The 21,523-nt window shown below is 35.4% G+C and overlaps 1 long non-coding RNA gene across 1 annotated transcript; it reads left to right on the top strand.

The window, feature by feature from the left end:
• Positions 1-13,992: 13,992 nt before the first annotated feature.
• Positions 13,993-16,903, top strand: LOC149772922 (uncharacterized). Its single transcript, XR_016417530.1, has 2 exons — positions 13,993-14,844; positions 16,762-16,903. It is a non-coding gene; the product is annotated as an uncharacterized LOC149772922 (long non-coding RNA).
• Positions 16,904-21,523: the final 4,620 nt, after the last annotated feature.

Below are 21,523 nucleotides of genomic sequence, written 5' to 3'. Positions count from 1 at the left end.
AGTTTGACTAACATGTCTTGCCCAGAGACACATTACAGCAACCAACCTGTCTGCTAGCAGACTTTAGACACACATGCAAGTCTGTTATTCTAATAATTTGAGCCACTGTGACCTTTAATGTATATGCAATAGCACTTTCACCGAACATGCATTTTGAATCAAATATTTACAGTACATTGGTCTATTTCCATTGTCAAAATTTTTCTGATAACTTGCACAATTGTTTGTTTGTTTTTGCTGATGTCAAACCTTTCTTATGGTGAATAATTGTGGATCTTATCAGAAATCAATTTTGTTTAAGTAAAATCTTTTTCATCGATAATACTTACCCGATCATAATATATAAGGAGAATTACTACTATCTCGCAAATCCAGCCCTCCCAGCAAAACATTTTAGCTAAAATGCTGTAAGTTAGATGCCCACCTAGGTGACAGTTAAGAAGAGTGATCTCCCCTTAATACCAGCATTGGAGCTAAATCCAATGAATTCTTCAGTTACCTCTGGAGTGGAAGGCACATTCTCTATATGGAAGTAACTGTGGAGTCTGTATGTATAATATCATCAAGCATTTTTAAGAAACGTACTTCACTAGAATAAATTGATTTCTTCTTCAAATATGTTATCATATCTTAATAGCAAAGGAGCATAGATAAGAGGTGGAAGGAGATAAATCACCTTGTCCTGGAAAGACCTTCTCTCCTCAAAACCAGTATTAGTCATGATGCCTAGTCCTGATGAAGCTGTCAAACGATCTGTGAAGGTAACCGTTTGTTCCATGCTTATAGGTCCCACCAGACTGAGTTTAGCCCTATAGGATGAAAGATCTTTGAGATAAAAGTCAGAGAAATTTAGATCTCCATCCCATGGAATGGATAATACAACAGCACAGAATAAGGGAAGCATTTTGCTGATTCTGCCTGCCATTCACTAATGCAGTGAGTAGGCAGGTCTAATACGAAAAGTAAACAAATGAAACTCTTGAGAACAGTTCAAACTGTGTCAGGTTCAGCCAGATTAGTACCCTTGATTGATTCCTCTTGGATCAAAGGTCATTGGGCCTGCATTATCAAAAATTGACAGATGATTGGATAGGTCTTTGATTTCTCTGATATCCTCTCTTTTGCTATAATGCAAAGACAAAGTGATCATGGAATGGTAGGTTTAAATGTGACTGGAAGATAGCTATTGAGGTATGGATGCCTGCAGTGGTATAAAGTATTCCTATGCACACCACTGTGAGATCTATTATACTGCTTTCGTAAGTCTTTAGGCTGGAGTGCCATCTCAATTGATAAATTTCTCCATAACTGGTTGTGAAACGGTCTGTCCCTGAGAGTGCATTAATACGATCCTGATGTGCAGGTTCAGACATTCTGGGCTGGGATGAAACATTTGTAGTCATGGTTGCTTCAGCAGATGAGAGAATATACTGATTTCCTAGAGATTCAATTGCTGAACTGATGAGGCCTTTGATCCAAGATTTCCCAGTTGAGGATCAGTCGACACTCCAATTATGTTTCTTTCTGCATCAACTATGGAAACAGAGGTTTTGCAGAAACATATATATTTTGGATGTTCCAATTTATAGAATGATCATCAAATGTCCAGACCACTGGATACAGGACTGGACAAAGGTTGGGATTTTGTCCTTCCACTTTATTGCAAATAGGTCAAACATTGATCGATTCCATCAGGAATTGACGAGGTCATTGATCCCAGATTTTCCCTTTGAGTGGAGTAATCCAGATGTGGATTCCACCTATGGAACCAGAGACACTGGAAGAGAAGCATATATAATTTGTAGAATGTGCATCATATTTCCATACCTTTGGATCCAGGACTGGTCAGACCAAAGTTGTGATTTGGACATTCCACCTTGTCACGAATAAATGAAACAATGGTCAAACTGGTCAGACCAAAGTTGTGATTTGGACATTCCACCTTGTCACGAATAAATGAAACAATGGTCAATCCCCTCAGGCACCATTCAATATAAACCGAGGGATGCACAGACCATTCTGTTTGTATTAGTTGGATCTTGCAGGACTAGTCCACTAATACATTTAGCCGGCCAATGATATGTCAAATTTGGACATGGACTTTCACTTAACAAAATCCCAAACAAGAATATGAAGGTATGGGGACTTGGTTCTTGGTTCTGCCTTGAAGTTTGAGATAAGTCACCAGAGTGGAGATGTTATACAGAATGTGAACTCCACTCCCATATAGGATCTCAAGAATGTAAAAGGTTTGGCTTCCATTTAAACCACCAAGTCACTGTAATGGGAGCCCAAGAGGGCAATCTAGGCCAAAGACAGCCATTGCTGCATTTAGCAAACCCATCAGTCACATGAATTCTCTATCTGGTGGCTTGTTCTGTATAAGCAAGGAATCAATCACTGACATTAAATTCTCATTTCTGAGGGAAACATGCACTGTTTACATGAATGTTGAATTCAGACCTAGCTGAAAATGTACAAGGCTGGAGGTGCACTTGCTGTCAAGAAAAATGAGAAGATAGGGAGCAAAGAATAATAAAATGTATTGATCCAAGATATAACTTGTATGCTGTTTTGTAACTCAAGTATATGCAGGCCAAATCACAAGAACATCGTAGATGATATCTGAGTGGGGATGTGAAGTTACTCCTCTTGCAAATCTGCACTAATTACATAGAATCCACAATGGACGGCATTTAGAACAAATTTGTTGCATTCCATTGTGAACCACTGACCATAGATGAATTGAATGATAGATCTTTGATTGACAAACGAGTGAAAAGTGATGCATTTGTAGCTGAATTAACCATTTGGAATGGAGGTGGTGAGCTGAATGTAATAGTGAATCACCGTAAACCATTCATCAAATCCAAATGTCAAGGTCAATCTTCCCAATTCGGCATCAAAAGATTGTAGTATTACTCCTACCAGGATCTGTGATAACGGGGTATGAAGGTAACGTTCTTTGAGACAGGAAGAGCCTTGTTGAGAGAAAAACTGTCAAAAACAGTCACCCTCCATTTGCCTCTTGTCCATTTTAATTCAGGAGAATTGTGGTTTTTGACAGTTGTAAATTCAGTAGGACTGCTTCCCAGTGGCCTGTGCGCTAAGGATGTCATTGTGATCTTTTCTTCAATGTCTTGCAAAGTCCTCTGCTGTAACTGTCACTGCAACAGAGTGGACAAAAGTATCCTGGGTGGCTTGTTTGTAGATTGCAACAACCTGACCATTAAATGGGAGATTTAATGACAAACATTGCCTTCATAGTTTGGCTATATGATGGCCCTTTAACATGGCCACATCTCACTCATCAAATACCGGGTATCAAAATGGGAAACTGGTGCGTCAGGCTATATAAATATTGACTACTATTCTACATTAGGCATATCTGAGAAAAAGGATAGGCATATGCTTGGGACAGTATGCAGCTCAAAATGTCAGTAACTCTGCCAGACTCTGGAATCAATTCATAGTAGATTATTTATTAGCCCATGATCAACTGATGTCGGAACAGTATACCAGACTGATAACCTTCACAAGTATCAGGACCCCTTCTTAACTTTCAAACCACTTCATGGACATCTAGATGCTAATAGTTGTACTTTCAAATAACCCCAAGGCCTGCCAGGGGTTCCACAGCCCACAGGTTGGGAATCACTCTTATAGAGGAATCAGTAGGACAGAACTCTGAAGGGAGAGGATGGAGAATGTTTTCAGTCCTGGCCGATAAGATTGAGCCTTCATGCATCCTATTAAGATCTAATAGTGAGGGAGCTTAAGAGCAAGTGTTCATCATCTTTGAATTAAGGTAGTGAAGCCAAGGTTTCTTGTACTATCTGCAAAGTAACTGGAAAAAAATGTTCAGAAGGCTGGTTCATTATATTTGCAGCACTTCATGAGTTATATCCTGTTAACTTCCAAGCTGTTGCTAAGTAGGAGGTTCCCTTTGGGTGGCAAAGCCTTTAAGACAAATGAAGCAATATCTCTTGGAAACTTTTGCACCAAGATGAACATGGTACAGAAGAAAGTCAAAGTGACAATATATGCATGACATTGATCGATGTGAGTGCCTTTTTTAAACTTTGTCCACAGGTTAGACAGTTCTATACGAGTGTCTGTTATAAACTGGGTGTCATATACTGAAAGTGCCTAGCAGCATTATATGGGTCATATTGATCCATGAGAGTGCCTGTATGAACTGGATGTTGTGCAGGAAGTGCCTAGCAGCACTATGTGAGTAAAATCATTGTATAACTGGGTTCAAGAAACTGGGTTCTTGCATACTATGGCATAAAGCTGGTGACTGTATGCAAGAAGGGCCAAGCGACACTATGCAACTGTGGAACTGGACAAAGTTCATTTTTCTGGTAGCTGATATTGTATGATAGATTTTCATCGATTGTGGTCATGGCCCAACAGTTGTATATGACTGAGTCCGTTTGTGGGAAAGAGGGCCATCTTGGCGGACATAAACTGTCCAGTTCTTGAAGTTGGGACAGGGCACAGAATATTGATCCATGTAGCTGGCCCATGCTTCCAATATGCAAGATGGCAACTGTGGCTGTTGTTGCTCTCTGTATCAGTGCCCAGTCAATGATATGGTTTTAAACCCTTGCAAACTCTGACATCTATTCACCGAATCACAGAGTAAGCTATGCATATAGAGTGGTTGTCAGTCTGGTGTCACCCATGGTCTAAATCTGTAAGACAAAAATAGAGCAGATTATTTATATATATATATATATATATATATATATATATATATATATATATATATATATATATACAAAGAGAGAGAGGTGTATTGTAGCCCATGCCCGACTATATGCAAAAATTACACATAAAATGGTGCACACGGGCCTATACAAGAAGAGAATTAGTGCGTCACTTTCAATATTTACAAAGTGGATGCTAAATTATCAACTCTAGTAACATGTTACCTGTAGGAAAGACCGTGCAGGTAAAATCACTGCAATGTCGCTTATATGTATTTGGTGAGGCCTCACCATCTGTAGTGATCTTGCTATTCATAGTGGAGGTGGTAAATGAAGACATCACAGGAATTGGTGTCATTCCCTGTATCAATGGCAGATCACTCTATCTAACTGCAACCTAGATGGGCAGATAACCTTTGGCTTCTTAGCTATATCGTTTTAGCGTGGGAAAATTGATTAGAGATGCAGAAGTGGTTCTACTATGATATTATGATCATGTAATGTATTTGAAAAAAGAAACAGTGGCAACAATATTTTCTCTCATAAAATAATGCACAACATCAACTACTTTGCATGAAAAAATTGTTCTGTACAGTTTAAAACTGTGAAAGAGTATTCCATAAAAGCATTATTTGCCATCCAAATTAATGGTTTATACTGAACAAAATAGAACACAGAATGTAACAAAATGGTCAGGTTCATAATTAAACTAAAATTATGTTCATGGAACATGGATGCCCCATCAGTGTCTGAAATGACAAATGCAAATATTAACTGAACCATGATGAGCAAATAGTTGGTGAAAGGTAAGAATGTATGTTGTTGAAACTGTCACTTATCGCATGTGTATAACTTTTGTATGTTTCATGATACATTCTTATAATGTATCGTAGGAACACAACCTATGTAATCAGAGGAACACAAACTTTAATTTTTGGTCCATGGAACCTAATGTCACATTTGCACAATTGAAATTATAATTCACTGGGTTCGTGCTTTGCTAAAACCATGGGACTAGTACTGTTTCTGGAGAAATGCATTTTGGGGTAACATTTTTATTAAATGCCAACAACACAAAAAATAAATTTTAAAAATGTTTTTAATAATCAGGGCTGTTCCAGTAAAACATATACCCCCCGGGGGGAAGGCACTTTCAAATTCAACCAACCCACAACAGAAGCAATTTTAAAAAATTATGATCCACTGTCAGATGTGTTTTAATCGAGAAACACTGCCCTCTACAGAAGTATATTTTTTAACATAATTTCTGGCTATGGGTTAGTGGACGGTAGAAGCGATTTTAATATTGGGTTGGGGACAGAAGCGATTTAAATGACAGCTGGCTGGAGGTCATCTACTGAATTCATATACATCATATAATCTACTGCATATTTTTATTTATATTCATTCATTATAATCAGTCTTTTGTCCTTTTTTTTTTTTTCCATCAGCCAAGTATGTCTCTGATACTGTGCTTATTATTTGTAGATGTCACTGATCAGTCCCTTAATACCTACTAATTTAACATCCATGAATACAGATTTTATAATAGATATTTCCATTCTAATACAGAAATCATGAATTTGTATCCTTACTAAACTCTTGTGTTTCCTAAAGTGATCAATATGTCTTGCTATTTTTCTTTGTTCTCAAGCATGCTGCTTTTGATTAGAATAATAGTTAAATCTTTGTATTGCTTTAAATGTGTGGTCAGATTCTATGATTCATTATTATTATTTTTTCCAATAAATGTTTTGGTAAACTTTTATGATTTGTCAGAGAGAAAAAAAACAATGATGCCTGTGCAAGTGATGTTGCATCATTTGCCTACTTTTACACTATATCATTTCTTGTAAGAACATCTTTTTCAGTTACTGATGTCTTATTTTTATGCCTTTTTGCAAGACTAATATAAAGTTATAACAAAATATAGCAAGTCAAACATTTTTATATCATAGATTTAAAAAAATGGATGAAAGTCAAGGAACCATTTTACCCAGAGCACTCATAAAATCAATGTCATTGCAGTTAACTGCATTGTCAACAGCATCATTATCAATGATGGCCTAGCAGTAACATTAAACACTTTCAATCAAGTTGTCACAGGTTCTATCTCCTACTTACAGTCTTTCATATGAGACTTATACCTATGGCCTGAGGGGCTTTCATGGCAGAGTAGTATAAGATGCTTGTCTTGTGATACAGATCTGAGGGGCTTCCATGGCAGTGGTACAAGATGCTTGTCATGTGATTATCACTGGACAACAAATTTTTACAAAAGTCATGTTACTGAAATAAAATTAGTCAATTCTTATCAATTTTTATGTGTTGAACACGAATATGACAGTCAAATTGCAAAATTGGCTCTAGTTTTTTTGTAATCTGCAAGAAATTAATGTTTACATAACGAAATGCATTCCAATAGTAAAAGGTCAACTGTAATAGCCTACCTATAAAAAATCAAGTCATTGACTACATCTTAGATTTCTTCGCCTGTCTCTTGTACAGCTGTTCGGGAGCATCTCTGAGGAGTGTCCAGCAGTAGTCAGCCAGCATTGTAGTGGACCATTTTCCCTGGTATCTTTGTTCCATTGTTGCGATATCTTGATGAAAACGTTCGCCGTGTTCATCACTAACAATACCACAGTTGCTAGGAAAGAAATCCAAATGGGAATGAAGGAAGTGAATCTTTAGAGACATATTGCAGCCAAGTTTCTTATACTTCATCAACATGTCTTCTACTAGTTCCTTATAGTTTTCTGCCCTAACATTTCCGAGGAAGTTTGTAGAAACTAGGCGAAAAGTATTCCATGCTTGTTTCGCGTCACCTTCCAGCAAGTTGTTGAACCGGTCATCTTTGAAAAGCTCTCGAATCTGAGGACCCACAAAAACTCCCTCTTTAATCTTTGCTTCGCTGAGTCGAGGGAATTTTTCATGCAGGTATCGGAATGCTGGCAAAGTCCGGTCAATGGCTTTCACGAAGTTCTTCATCAAACCTAGTTTGATGTGAAGGGGTGGTAGCAAGATTTTCTGAGCCTCAACCAGAGCTGGGTGTTGGATATTCTTCTCTCCAATGGCTACATTCTGCCTGTGAGTCCATTCCTTCCTCATGCAGTGCATTTCTCTTGCTCGGCTATCCCACTCGCATAAGAAACACATGTATTTTGTATATCCTTGCTGCAGTCCCATTAAAAGGGCAACTACCTTCAAATCACCACAGAGGTGCCAGCTGTACTTGTTATACTCAATGGAATTCAGTAGCTGCCTTAAGTTATCGTATGTCTCTTTCATGTGGACAGCATACGCTACTGGAACAGATGGAAGAATGTTTCCATTGTGCAAAAGCACAGCCTTGAGACTCAGTTTCGAAGAGTCCACAAATAGTCTCCATTCTTGTGGGTCATGAGTGATTTTTAAAGCATTCATGAGGCCCTCAATATCGGAACAGAATATCAGATTACTTTCCTTTCTGAAGAAAGGCTCCAATTGCTGGTGGCGCTTTCGATATGCAGTAATTGTGACATCTTCTTCTAGAAGATTCCATTGTTGGAGTCTTGATCCTAGCAATTCTGCCTTGTTCTTTGATAAGTCCAAATCACGAATCAGGTCATTTAGTTCTTCCTGTGTTATTCTGTGTGGGGTTGATGATGCACCACAGTGAAAATCTGGATCACTGCATGCTGATGGACCAGGAGAAGAACAGGTCGACTCACCTTTGTCTTCGTCAGATGAATCAAGAGAATATTCTGCTGGAGGTTCTGGAATAGGAAGTCCCTCACCATGTGGAACTGGTCTCAATGCAGACGGAATGTTTGGGTAGACTATTCTCGACTTCTTTCGCTTCGTTATTCCGCCGGAAAGAGGAGGAACCAAGCAGAAGTAACAGTCATTTAGGTGGTTGCTTGGCTCTCTCCACACCATTGGGACTGCAAACGGCATTGATGACCTTTTGCAATTCAACCACTGTGAAAGCTGTGTTGTACATGTAGCACAGCATATATGCGGAGCCCAAGGCTTGTCTTGGTCACCAACCTTGCATCCGAAGTAAAGATGATATGCCTTCTTCACTTGAGAATTGATACTTTTCTTCTGGTTGGCAAATGTCACTTCCCCACAAATATAGCAAAAATTGTCTGCGGTATTAACACACTTTCGAGGCATTACTGTTCTTTATTGTACGTAAATGGATAAAATAATAAGTTTTATGTAACAGTAGCTTGAACTGTCTCGCACAACGTCTAAAATATTTTAAATGCTGAACCTATCTGATTGGGCTTTATATAGTACACTGCTTACGTCAGCTTCAGCAGCCGCCTGGCATTAGTATAATAGGCCTACACATGTATAGTACACTGCGGACGTCAACTTACTTCAGCAGCCGCATGGCATTAGTATTGCATTGCATCAGAAAATGATGCAATCAACTGTGGATGATGTGAGCATGATGGTATTATGCAATGTTACATCATTATTCCGGATGTTGCTGCAGTCCTACTGGAGAAATTTACACAGTGAAATATAGAAAATGAGGTATATGAATATCTTCAAAACGAGAGCCAATACAAATTTTTCACGGTTATATTCGTGTTCGGCACACCAAAATACTACAGATTAGGGCCTTTTCAAGTCAGTAATGATTTCACTGTTGACCAGTGTTATCAGATCTGTCACTGCTTTTAAAAGTGCTTCTATATGTGCAAACCCAGAATATTGCACTTTATAAACAGCTTTTGTGGAATAAACAGAGTATATGAAGCTTCAGAATAATTGACCCATTTGAAGAGGTCATGGACATGACAATTGTATCATTTTTACATCTGAAATGCACTGCAGATGATTGGTGTAAAGCTGTCATGCTAACAGATATAAAAAAGATATGGAAGGCATATTCTGCCATTTTCTGGTCACAAACTTGTGGATTTGTATAATATGGTAATAACAAACTGGTGACCGATATTGATGTATAAATTATGATGGCAAATTATCTTGGACATGAAGTAAATGCAACACTTAATTGATTACCATTCTAATGACAGATGAACAGTTATCATTTAGGACCGCATTAACGCAAGAAGCAGCTTTTGTTTTAGCAAACATCCCATTTGGAAATTAATATCCATTCAAAAGAAAAAGCAATGACAAGATTGTAAAGATAGCTATTGTGATGGCAATACAGGATGTCTAAGCAACACTGTTTTCATTTAGAATCAATGAGAATATGGGATGAATGTGTGTGTAAATATGTAGCAATAGGGCACAACATTGGCTCTTCAAGTAAATGATCTAAAAAGTATGGTCTCTGAAGAATGGTGGTTGCTTAGGACACTCTCCCAGCTGTACTTTTTCCATTGTATACTCTGGAAAAGGATGGAATATGATGAAAAAACATGGAAAACTCTGGAAAACTATCGAAAAATGAAATATTCTGCAGAATTTAGCATGGAAACCCTGGACATTGTGCATGGAAAATGCTGGACATGCCTGGAAAATGCTGGACATTTTCGGCTTTGAAATTTTTCAGCATGGAAAGCCCTAGAAAACGATGGACATTTTGCACTTAGAATTTTTTGGATAAATTTCAGCATGGAAAACCCTGGAAAAGAACTTAGTCAATTTTCAAGATTGGTACTTAGAATTATTTTTAATTACCTAAAGAAAGAGCAATCATGACTAAACTGCACTGTAACATAGATTGTCCAACTTGAAACTAAACTATTATTTCAAACCTATGATAAATATATACTGAGAAATAGACAACACAAGTCAAATAAACAAACAAAACCACACACACACACTTGACCCCTGCTTTAAAAAGACAAACCACAAGTGTTTAAGTAGTACACCATTTATTGTATGCACCACATATGTAATTAAATGTTCATGATCAAAAGAACATCACTATACAAAAATGTTGGTGTAACACAAACTATACATGTATGAAAAGATATCCTGAAAAATTAGTTAAATCCTGATAAGAAAATATCTGGTGCATATAAAATCATAAATATGCCCAAATCTGTTCACCACATGAGCTTGACACTACAGTGTATAAGTATGAAATTCTGCTGTGCATTTTAGTCCTTTTCATGATGATTGGGGAGAACAGCACCATAAATGTCATTTCCAATTTCAACGACAATAATAGGTTCTCGAAGACACTCGATCCTAACTATTTTTGATGACGAAAGGAAGTCTTCTTTCTTGTCAGAGCCAACTTCATTCCAAAGAGATGTTTGCTCATAATTATTAGTTGCACCTGTACAGTCCCCAGTTTCACACATTTCTTCTTTATCTGAGTACAACTTTTTGCAGATCTCACAATAAAAATTATATTTGAGATACTCCTTACTGAATCCACATTTTTCATTCAAATCTTTAACAACTGTCAATCCTGTGTTTGCTGAAGGATGATGTCACTGAATTAAGTCCAAAAAGTCACCTATTTAGCATTTGACAAATTATGTCTTGTTGGCAAAGCCCCAAGGGCAATAACATGTTAAGACTTTGTGATTTCACTATAATATATATCTTGTTATGGGGCTAGGACACAAAGTGGGGGATCTGTGACATGGGATGGGTAAGACTGAGCTGCTTCATTCACCTGATGATACTGTTCATCGTCTGAACTTGATTAATACTCTATACTTTCTTCTGAGTCAGATGAAAAACTCATGTCACTGTCACCATATCTAGTTGGTTCATCTGTTGATATTCTCATTAATTTAAAGACATAGTATTACTTGCACTCATACAGTCACCAATTTCATAATCTCCAAGACCAACAGAACTGGATTCACCTAGATCAACATCACTGTAATGAGAAATACAAATTGTAGTGAACATCTATAATTAATATTAAAATCTTAACATTCAAACATTATTGTTTTGTTGTAGGAATTGAATATGTACAGCTAATATTACACTGTTACAATAGTTTAGTTCGACAAATCCAATGTTAATGCATGCATCATTTAAACATGGGTAATGCAAACATGATACACAATGAATGCATGTAAATGACAAGTAATTGATACGCAATAATATACTCAATCATGCAAAGTACATGTGATACAAGATACACTTCATTAATTTATGTAACGTTTTCAGAAAAACAGCTCAAGTTTCATACCGTTTTAGGGCGTTATAAGAAAAATGAAAGTAAAAATTATATTTAACATTTTAAATAATTAAAAACTGAAGTATGATTACATGACAATGCATAACAATAAATTATTTTATTTTGTTCTACAAGAATCAATACTGATCAGATATTTCCTGGAATTTCTGTAATTGGCTGATTTGGTTGTGTATGGTGTACATTGTGCATATATTGTGTATGGTGTGTTAGATAAACCATACAGAGTGAATGTTCTGTTCAAGCACGCACATTGAAAATTCTGTCTGTAAATACTGAATGATTTCAACATATACTCAGATTTTGTTGAACTCTGAAAAGACCATTTAGTGTTGTATAGTGAAATTTGTTTATTCCTTAAATTATTGATATGGTAATGAAACTGTGTTTAAGATATGAGCCATGTTAAGCTCTGAATGTACTGGGTGAGAACAAATGTATAAAAGATAATGCTATTCAACACACCAATAAACAATGTTGTGGGAGACAGCTGCAGATATTATTTAAGATGTGAAAAAACTCTATATTACTCCTGGAATTACCATTGTTTTCTCTTCCTCCAGTAGATGGTGCTTTCAGGAATGGACTTTGTGGAATTAACTTCATATTGCTTATATATTTTGTCCTGAACGCCAGTACCTGTAATGCAAAAACAGCATTAAAACGTTTACAGACTGTACAGTCAGACTGATTAAAACATTAACATATCATTCAAAAATCATCGTCATGGTAAAATTTGGGTAAATTTTAATCTTGCTCAGATTAATGTGAAATTTTTCATAATTTCTTTTCCCAGGACTTAAGTTATGATTTTACTTATATATGTAGCAGTCTGAAAATTTAGCAGTAACCTAAAGACCTTTTTGGACTAGATCTAAAAATACTCAAGAAATTCACAACTTTATCATAATACCAGAGCAGTCCCTGTTTGGGCTTACATGTATCACTGGAGTTAACATTTCCAAGACTGACAATTACAAGGTTATGGCTGTTAAAAATAAAATTGTACAAATTAGGTTGCTTTGAAAATATATATATATATATATATATATATATATATATATATATATATATATATTGAAAAACAAAACTACTTACTCTAATATTAAAACTGGTGCAAGAGGAAACATTGTTTTTGGCCTTGTGTATCTTCCCACATTTATAGAAATTAAATCAGTCAATTCTTTTAACAACTATTTTGCTTTACAATTATATAATGAATTTCAACTGTGCAGCTTCGAACACATTTGTCAATTTACATCAATACCAGGATTAAATAATTAGTGCCAAAAGCCAGTGCTAACCAATGACTATGCTTGTATTACATGGGCTCCTATACTTGCTTACAATTTAATTACCAGTCATACATATATAGTGTTGGGCGGTGCATCATATAGTCAGTTTATACTTGGGCAAACGAGATAAAGTCAAGACTCCGTTTATTTCATACTCACCTATAATATTTGGGTGTCCAATTTGTGTTATCTTTCCATCTGTGTTCCACACCTCGTCACAATATTGCCTCTTGGTCGTAAACTTTGTTTTCTAAAACCACTTTACTGTAAACCGATCATTCCCCATCATATCCAAATCACGGCACTGGTATCCGATGTATAAATATTAGCTCTTTAGATAAATCATAAATCAGAAGAGAACAAAATGTCTGATTTTTCTGTCAAGTATTCGCTTTCATGTATCGGAGTCACGTTTTGTCACACAGAAATAGCCGACGTTGTTCTGTATAATGATGATGGCTGATGAAGCTGACTATGATGGGATATACAATTATGAACTTATTTGTTTAAACCAAATACTACATTGAAAAAGCTGGCATATTTTGATTTCATGCGTTTGAACAAAATTTTCTGCAACAAAAAAAAAGTTTCTGTATATTTTGGTTCCATATTTGGCACCATAAAAGACATTGGACAACCAGTCTAGAATTTGGGCGCAAGTTTCAATTAGAGTGTCATTGAAATTGTACAATATAAAATATCCCAGGATTTTAAGATGACCACTGAACTAGCCCTGAAATAGCCCTGGTTATATGGGTGAATGATCATCCCATTCAGGGAGGCATCATTTGTATGGCTGCTGTTCACTTGCCACAAAAAGAAATGAAGGAATATTGCACGGGAGAGAAACTGATGGCGGTTTGTTGTGGATTCAAGGGTAACCATGAGTGTATTATTGCAAAAATTGCAGGTAAGTCATTACTCAGTCCAAATGTAACAAATGTAGCAAAATTATATGCACGGCCGCCGAATGCCTTAGCTGCGAAAGACTTCACGTAACTTAAATTTATGGAAAACTATTACGAAATATATCCTTTGAACAATTTCTTTTTTATGCTGTTTGAAGACTGATAAATTAAACATCAAACCTGTAAGGATATTGAAAGGTATGAGTTATGTTTGAAGCTTTGTTTACATAATTGGCAATATTTTCTACTTATCCCTAATGCACAATGACCAGTCATCTCATGGCTTTCTTTCTAAAAGTTGGTACATGCTGGCCTTGCAAATATACATGTCCAAATTGTAAATTTCACTTTAAATTTTATTCACCCATGATATTATTAATGATCTGACTGGTATTTGTATTTTTTACCTTTTCGTTATTTTTTTCCAGACATAGTACTATTTATAGCAATAAGTTATATTTGTTTTAATTAATTTCACTGTCGGAAATATACCAGTAGATCTCTTTTTCAACCAATTAATCTTTGATTCAGATTATGGCTTGTTTATGTCTATCCAATTTATATTCAGCCATTTCAGTAATATTTAATAGTAATTCACTGTATAATTAATAAGAATGTACAGCTGTAAACTGTTGCAAATGATTATCAATTTTCCTCACCAAAAATACTTGTTTAGTTTGTGTCCTTTAATTTCAGAAAACAAGTTGCAAGGCACAGTTATGTAAACAACTTGATGGCGACAGCTTCATTGAAATTCTTTGATCTTTTAATTTGTATCAAGCAAGCGAGAGGTAATACCACATTTGTTTCAAATTCAAATGTCTTGAACATTAGCTGTAACCTGAAGTTGTGTATGTAGATAAGTAAATATTTCAGAAACATAGTGCATATGATGGTGAAAATTTTAATTTAAAATATTTTTCACACCCAGCATGAGACAGAAATATGTGGAAATTTGGATTTTAGCAAAGCTGTTAAATAAATATTCAGAATACTGTACAGCTCTGGTGAATATACTGGCAATACGCTAACTGGGGCAAGAGCCAATAATAAGTACACAACAAGGCCACCTCTCCAAGACCAGTCCAGAATTCAAATAATTTATGGTAAATTTTAAATTATTAACCATGCGTTTTAAACTTTGTTAACCTATGACAAAATATATGCCAAACTGTAACAATTTCTTGTTATGAACTAAGGCTGGAACGTTATTGTGAAATTTAAACATATACACAACTACTACTTGAAACATTATAGTGTAGACAGACAATATTCAAATGGACAATGTAAATCTACTTTCAGTTTAAATGGTATAATCACAACTATATGTATATGGTAGCCAATTTGTGTGTGCATGATTCAGATGTTTAGTAATATAGCTTTAACAAATATTTAGTCACATCGCTACGATGTCTGCAGTGTGGCAATTTATAGTGATGTCTAGCACTGGGATATCATGCCACAGACATGTAGCATAATGTATCCCACCCAGTCACATTATCGTGACACCAGATTGACCAGTCCTAACACTAACTTCTTAACCCTTTACCTCATAAAGCATAGTTACAAAGTGCAGCATGCTATAAATAGAAAACCTGTTACCTATTCTACTCCATATGTATAGGCCTGCCTGTTAACTGTTAAGTAATGTAGTGTATGTTTCGTTTAACAGCAATTGTAACCATTTTACATTTTTGGTACACATCTATTATGTGTGGAAAAATTTAAGAGTAAACATCCGATTGTTATAGCTGTGTAATTATTTTTCACAGAAGAATTTTGTACGTGCTTTAAAATCTTGAGAGAACTCATTCACCGTCATGTCAGTGAGGCCGTGTGACCAATCACTGCTGCCATTTCTCATACTTGAAATTTACAATTTTTCGTCTGCACCTACATCACTTTAAAGTCACCTGAATTTGTTAATTTATAAAAACTAATTGCTGCCTACATCAATATCAGGGCCTTTACCTAAGTTATTGAATCTTTTGTAGTTGTGATTCTAATCATGAAAACTTTTTAAGTACTGAATGAAATCCATGACCTCCATTTTGGAGAGTGGAGATTACGACCGAGTTACTTTAAATAGCAGATATCGACTGGAGAATATACAGTGACCATGTGACCTGACGTAATTGTCATTCACAGAAATGAATGTGGCATCTAATAGGGGGTTTTCCCCAGGTGGCGCTATGAAAACCGGCTTAAAATGGCTGATGTTTACAGCAGGCGTCAAAAGGTGCTTCCATGTGAATGAAGTACAGGCGTCAAAAGGCGCTTCCATGCGAATGGAGTAGAGGCGTCCAAAGACGCTTGCATGAGGTAAAGGGTTAATGTTGAGTACCAAGCGAGGCAGCTAATAGTACCATTTTTTATAAGTCTTTGGTATGACTCGATTAAGGGTTCAAAGCTGCGACCTTTCACATCCGCAGCAGGCGCTCTAACTATTTAGACTTTGGCCACAGAAGCAGTTAGGTAGCCAGTTTAATTTGTGATGGAAACCACAGGTTTTTAAGCCAATTAAATTAGTCATCAAGCCAAGTGCCTCATTACAATTACCAGCCTCAGAATGTAAAAGTACTGTAATTGCATGAAATGTTTCAGGCATAACTCTCTCTCTCTCTCTATATATATATATATATGGGATTGAAATAAATTTGAAATCTTGCTGGATTCTATTTATTAATATACAATGATTTGTATTTCAGAAATCATCAAGGAAAAGTATAACATTGGGGAGGTGATGACAAGGCAGAAGCTTTGTGATTTGGTTAAACCATCAAGAGTATCATCACTTCCGCAGACTCCAGTGGTGACAACAGAAAAATAAGAAATGTGGGGAATAAACTATGAAACAACACTTGTAAAAAAAAATTTTTTTAAAATTAAAATTGAGATAGAAATTAATTTGAATTTCTGTTATTTTGTTGTTAAGATTGCTTCAGAATAAATTCAAACTATAACTAGAGTAAGAGAACATATTTCAAGAAATAAAATGATGTAAGGAGCCAGTAATCTGGATTTTATGACACACCAGTAGAAGTGTAATGACATTTATGACAACTTAGACCATGTTATCTACTGAATACTAGTCCACAACCTATTAAGCTACCAGTGACAAGCAGCGTTTTTAATTTTTGTTTCCTTGTTCAAAAGTTACTAAACACCTCAGTCCATACAAGGAGTTGGTTGGGGTAATTTGGATCATGTTCTTCTTGAAATTATCATCAAATAAAAGTCGCATCACTGTTAAAATCTCCTTTTCATAAAATATTTCAACAATTTTCAGCTAAATCTTAGTGTTGTCCAGGGTTTTCCAGCCTACCCTGGATAAGATTAAAATATTAGACCAAATACTCCAGAATTTTCCAGGGCTTTCCAGCATTTTCCATGCTAGAATTGTCCAGGGTTTTCCAGCCTACCCTGGACATAGCCCAGAATCTAGTCCAAATACTCCAGCATTTTCCATGCTAGAATTTTCCAGTGTTTTCCATGCTAGAATTGTCAAGGTTTTCCAACCTACCCTGGACATAGCCTGGAATATTAGTCCAAATACTCCAGCGTTTTCCATGCTAGAATTTTCCAGTGTTTTCCATGCTAGAATTGTCCAGGGTTTTCCAGCCTACCCTGGACATAGCCTGGAATATTAGTCCAAATACTCCAGCATTTTCCATGCTAGAATTGTCCAGCATTTTCCATGCAAGAATTGTCCATGGTTTTCCAGCCTACCCTGGACAGAGGCTAAAATATTAGTCCAAATACTTCAGCATTTTCCATGCTATAATTTTCCAGTGTTTTCCATAAAATTTCATGGAAAAAAATGGAAAATCTACAGCCCCCACCTGGTCATAACTATACAGAAACAATAAATCTATGCACTAAAAATCTAGTCCCTCAAGACAGGAGCTCTCTCACTGAGTTGTCTTTGAAGATAGGTTCTACTATATAATTACTTATTATAATTTACATTTAATATTACATGAAGCAAATTTGAACCAAACAGCATGCAAAAGAAGCCCATACTGAACCATCCTTTCTTAAGTCCATGTTCCATTTGCAGAAGAATTTTTAATGATGCGTATTTTAATTAGTGTGAGGTCTAATACTCATACCAATGAATGAAGGAAGAGGAATTTGTTACAACACTTGAAAAATCTATTAAACCATTTGATTTTGCTTTTTATAATTTGTCGTTTTAAGAGAAGGAAAAATAAAGGTTACATATCTGGAAAACTGGAAGTTCTGAATATTTGGATTACTAATAGCAATTAAAAGTTTGGAAATTTTTTTAAGGAAAAAAACATACAAGGTTATGGTTTATATATTAAGAGCTAAAAGAAAAAATATAAATTTAAAACAATTACATTTAATATATGAAATGCCATCAAATAATGTATATACAGGTAATAATACGAAAATGAATTCTGGAGTTTAGGTAAGCAAATCATAATTTCATAATACTTAACCGTTTCTACTGTATTTTCCTACATTCCATAATGAATGGTCCCACTTCCATAATAAATGACACATTCTTTCAGTCAGTATAAGAAGTCTAAAGAACTGAAAAGAAAAATATCCCTAACACCTGCATCAAAGATCAATATGGGTACTACCCTCTTGGACTTGAACCAGAGAACAGGACATAAGACCTGGGCAGGAAGAGGGAATCTGTGCAATAGTGGCAGACAGACATATTATCTACCAAAAAATCTAGCTCCCTCTCTACAAAAAAAAACTAGATTTTCATAGCATTAATACATATTCAATATGCAGTGAAGTTTGGGTGATGAGCATACAAGTTTTGGTATTTGGGGACTAAAGACTACATCAGATGCAATTTTAGAATTCTGGCAATGTTGGTCACATTCTGTTCAAATTTTGTTTATGGTATTTTGCAAAAATTTCTTTGAATGGTTTCCTATTTCTCACAAAGGCTGCCATATTTAATGGTGAGGTAGCAAAATATGTTTAAATCTGAACAACCTTAAAGTGAGGGTACTTTTCATGAAAATATGGTCTGATGAGTGGATATCAATTGTTAAATGTTTTCTAGTTTCAATAACAGGACCTATATTTGATGGTAAATAAATATAATTTCTACAGACTTGAAAACATTTGATACCAGAATGCTTTTTTGTCTGATCTAAAATTGGTCAAATCTGATATTACGTGGTTTTAAAATCATAGTATTTTTCAAGAATTTTAGAAACTGGGCCACTATTGTAAAGCAAACTATTATCATTTGCTTACAATTTAAATCCTTTCAGTCCACATTGGTTTTTCTCAAAAGTGATCAAATTATATATGCAGTCTCTCAGAAAAAGTCAGTGTTTCTCTACTTATAACAGTGCCGATATTTACAAATCTGGAAGCCATTAATGGCAGGTATTTTTCAAATTTGGTCATATTCCAGTGGAAAGCTCTAAAATGTAGCAATGATAGCCACATTCAACTGCAGATCTGCATCATTTGTATCAATTTAAAAAATATATGAGAGGATGCTATCCCCCAAACTTCGTCATATTAGGTTAAGTGGATTTGGAGAAGACATTTAAAATTTCTCTTTTTATTTCATTACCTGTGGCTTTAGATCAGATTGGCATGATTTCACTCATGTGAAAAAGACATCTCCAGGATGCCACCTGAGAAATTCAGAAGAATTATTTGGAAACACTGTTGGAGAATGATGTAGATTGCTTGGATATAGATAGACAAAGATTCATATCATAAGCCTGTTTGGTCTTATAGGTAGGTGAACTAATAAACGATTACTTCTTAAAGCAGGTGAGACAAAAAATGAAACTCACTTTTGCAGATGAGGTCCGTAATAGGTGTATAGAAGAAAGTACCATATTCCACTGAAAAAAATAAAAATTAATCAAATATAAGATGCTTCAGAATGACTGACCTGTTTACTGTGGTCATTGACATGTCAATTATACCATTTATGAGATCTGAAATGACGTGTGTGCATGATTAGTGTAAAGGTGTCCATATAATTCAACAGGGATAAAACAGGTATGAAAGAAACATTTTTGCATTTAACTGGTCAGAAAGTTATTGACATGTTTAGTGTGGTAATATCACACTTCAGACCTATAGTGTTGCATTTCTTACATTTTTATTGCAAATTTAGTTAATGCACAGAAATTAGGATGGAAAATTAAGAGTAATGGAAAGGAATTTAACACTAAATAAAATTCTCATTTGGTTCAACTGATATCACACTTGTTTGGATACACAATATTATGCAAAACTAACTATCCAGTCAACTCCATTGAAAGACCACCTGTACCATATCTGGGTACAGGCAGGGACTGTTATAAACACATATACCATCTGCCATGTGCAAATATTTGCCAAAGAATGAGAGAAGATTTGAAATGCAAGGGAGTAGCCTGTGGGGAGTAGCCTTAGGATGATTTAGAAAGCCATGACCATGCGTTCTGGTGAACATTTACATATAGCAAACCATGTATGATGGGTATTTTTATATGGCCAATGATCCAAGTAAGTAATCAGAACAACAACTACCCAAGAAGAGGCCAAAATGGACCAGAGTTCGCTTAATGATTGCATGTGTTTTGAAAACCTGTCTTGAAGCTTTCTCTAGCTTTGTATCTTCATCTATATCTGATGGTGTATCAACATCATTTCTCTTATATTAAAAGGTCATTATGCCATGATCACATTCTTGGCAGTGTTTTGTTCCAATAAAGTATTTTCAGTGTTTTCCTAACTCTTATCATGACAGCCAAGTTTGATGATGGATAACAATGCAACAGTTATATAAGTGGTTGAGTGGTTTTGAGAAGCTGTTAAATGTTTCCTATATTCACTAACAGCAGCTATATATGATGGTGAGTTGTCATTAACTAAACACACATGAAAGTCCTGATGCCTTCTGTTATAACTGGTCAAATTCAGCTCAGTTGTTTTTGAAAAGGAACTGTTTCAAGAACATTTATTTTAAGAAATAGTGTCAATTTTTTGAAGATGATTGCAAATATTTATAAATATTAGAAAGTTTCTCCTCAAATTTGGTCAAATTATGCTTACAATGAAGAGATTATCACCTTAGGAAGCTGCCTGTAGAATTTGGTTGAATTCTGTTGAGCAGTTGTTTTGTTGTTTTTTTAACAAATATAATGGATCATTCAGTCATAAATGTTTTCAAGAATTTATAATAAATCTTTACTTTTTAAAAGTTATTAAGAATTCTCTTTTCTTACCTAATTTTAACTTTCTCCACAAGTTACTTTGTTTATCAAAGCATAAATATGTGCAAAAAGATGCAGAAAAAGACCTAAGTAATTACACTACAGTAATGGGATGCTACTCCAACTTGTAACTGGTAATTTCTCATGTGAACACCCAATGTTAGTCAATTTCATTAATGCATTCACTAAATTTGAAAAATAAGCAACAGTAAACATTCTGAGTTAAAAGAGATATATATTAATTCAGCTT

The sequence above is a fragment of the Sinohyriopsis cumingii genome, unplaced genomic scaffold (genome assembly GCF_028554795.1).
Source record: "Sinohyriopsis cumingii isolate HCF-2022 unplaced genomic scaffold, ASM2855479v2 utg000972l, whole genome shotgun sequence".
Taxonomy (NCBI): domain Eukaryota; kingdom Metazoa; phylum Mollusca; class Bivalvia; order Unionida; family Unionidae; genus Sinohyriopsis; species Sinohyriopsis cumingii.
The sequence above is the reverse complement of the archived record's forward strand: the minus strand, read 5'-3'. Positions and strand labels throughout refer to the sequence as shown.